This window comes from Hippopotamus amphibius, chromosome 10, assembly GCF_030028045.1.
Source record: "Hippopotamus amphibius kiboko isolate mHipAmp2 chromosome 10, mHipAmp2.hap2, whole genome shotgun sequence".
Lineage (NCBI taxonomy): Eukaryota > Metazoa > Chordata > Mammalia > Artiodactyla > Hippopotamidae > Hippopotamus > Hippopotamus amphibius.
This window is the reverse complement of record NC_080195.1, coordinates 16,110,767-16,113,176: the sequence shown is the minus strand read 5'-3', so window position 1 is coordinate 16,113,176 and position 2,410 is coordinate 16,110,767. Positions and strand designations below refer to the sequence as shown.

General features: G+C 42.2%; 1 pseudogene; it reads left to right on the top strand.

Annotated features, from left to right (window-relative positions):
* Window positions 1-916: 916 nt before the first annotated feature.
* LOC130830096 (TAR DNA-binding protein 43-like) lies at window positions 917-2,165 on the top strand (annotated as a pseudogene).
* The last annotated feature ends 245 nt before the right edge of the window (window positions 2,166-2,410 follow it).

Below are 2,410 nucleotides of genomic sequence, written 5' to 3'. Positions count from 1 at the left end.
AAACCTTGACAAATGAAACAGCAACCCTGACTTAAGTTTGCAAATGTAATGCTTATATTGATTTTTTTCTCCCATAAGGTACCTGCCACTGAATACCATAATGTGCCTCACGATTACAACTTACTCCTTTATGGACTTCCGCTCCCCTTAAAGTTAGCTGCTTGTCTTCTTTTAGTGAAGGATGGTGTCAGCGTTTCTTCTTCACGTTCCACACTGGTCCACGAATTATGCCTTTATTATCCATCTGTGTTTGTCTCTCTGTCTGTATTTTGAAAATGACAATTTAGTTTTGAACTCCTTGTAGCAATATTTAACCACTGAACCTTTTAATTACTTACACTGCTGACAAGCAGAGCACATTTAGAGTTGGGGGGGAAAAAGCCTGGTGCATGAAAACTGAATTGAAATGGAAAATGACTGCATCTTTCCTATTAGATATCCTGCCAAATTTATGGCACAATAAGAAAATCCAAGGATGATGTCTACAGCAATTGAGGGCACATAGTCTGTGTATAGTGAATAATACGAGAATGTAATTGATGCATTCAGTTTGAAGCAGGAATAAGTGTAGACAAGAGTAAACAATAAAACAGGAATCCTTCCCCTCTTGCAATTAAGAATTTCAATCAAATGGGCCTCTTTCTTGCAGGTCATTTTGAAGAATTGTGGGGCTGTCACAGGTTTCTGGGTTTGTGGAATGAATATTCAACATACATTATTCATCTAGGTCTAATTAATTAAGTGAAGGGCAATTATTTAGCATACTTTATTCATATCTGAAACAGTACTTCATCTTTATTCTGTGAACAAGCAATAGTCCTCAAAAATAATGAGTTTAGGCTGCTCTTGGATTCCCCGCTGCTTCAGTTTCCATGTCGGGCTTCCTAGCAGCGACCTAGCGGAAGAACAAGCAAAGATGTCTGAATATATTCGGGTAACTGAAGATGAGAATGACGAGCCCATTGAAATACCATCGGAAGACGATGGGACAGTGCTGCTGTCCGCAGTTACAGCCCAGTTCCCAGGGGCATGTGGGCTGTGCTACAGGAATCCGGTGTCTCAGTGTATGAGAGGTGTCCGTCTGGTCGAAGGAATTCTGCACGCCCCCGATGCTGGCTGGGGGAATCTGGTATATGTTGTCAACTATCCCAAAGATAACAAAAGAAAAAATGGATGAAATAGATGCTTCATCAGCAGTGAAAGTGAAAAGAGCAGTCCAGAAAACATCTGATTTAATAGTGTTGGGTCTCCCATGGAAAACAACTGAACAGGATTTAAAAGAATATCTTAGTACCTTTGGAGAAGTTCTTATGGTTCAGGTCAAGAAAGATATTAAAACTGGTCATTCAAAAGGGTTTGGCTTTGTTCGTTTTATGGAATGTGAAACCCGGGTGAGAGTAATGTCACAGTGACATATGATAGACGGACGATGGTGTGATTGTGAACTTCCAAATTCTAAGCAAAGCCCAGATGAGCTGTTGAGGAGCAGGAAGGTGTTTGCTGGGCATTGTACGGAGGGCATGACTGCTGATGAGTTGCAGCAGGTTTTATTTTGCCAGTACGGAGACGTGGTAGATGTCTTCCTTCCCAATCTGTTCAGGACTTTTGCCTTTGTTACATTTGCAGATGATCAGGTTGCCCAGTCTCTTTGTGGAGAGGACTTGATCATTAAAGGAATCAGCGTACATACATCCAATGCTGAACCTGAGCACAATAGCCATAGACAGTTAGGAAGAAGTGGAAGATTTGGTGGTAATCCAGGTGGCTTTGGGAATCAGGGTGGATTTGGTAACCGTAGGGGTGGGGGAGCTGGTTTGGGAGACAATCAAGGTAGTAATAAGGGCAGAGGGATGAACTTTGGTGCTTTTAGCATGAATCCAGCAATGATGGCTGCAGCCCAGGCAGCTCTGCAGAGCAGCTGGGGGATGATGGACATGCTAGCCAGTCAGCAGAACCAGTCAGGCCCATCAGGTAATAACCAACTCCAAGGCAACGTGCAGAGGGAGCCGAATCAGGCTTTTGGTTCTGGAAATAACTCTTACAGTGGTTCTAATTCAGGTGCAGCAATTGGCTGGGGGTCAGCACCAAAGGCAGGGTCAGGCCGTGGTTTTAATGGAGGCTTTGGCTCAAGCATGGATTCTAAGTCTGCTGGCTGGGGAATGTAGACATTGGGTAATCATTAGTTGGTATGAACTGGTGGGAATTCAAGTTTTCCTAAACTCATGGTAAGTATATTGTAAAATACGTATGTACTAAGGATTTTCACAATTGGTTTGTTCAGTGTGGCGTATATTCAGCAGTATTTTTGACATTTTTCTTTAGAAAAGGAGGAAGAGCTAAAGGAATTTTATGAGTTTTGTTACGTAAAGGGTTGAAATATTGAGTGTTTGAAAGTGAACTTCTGTTTGCC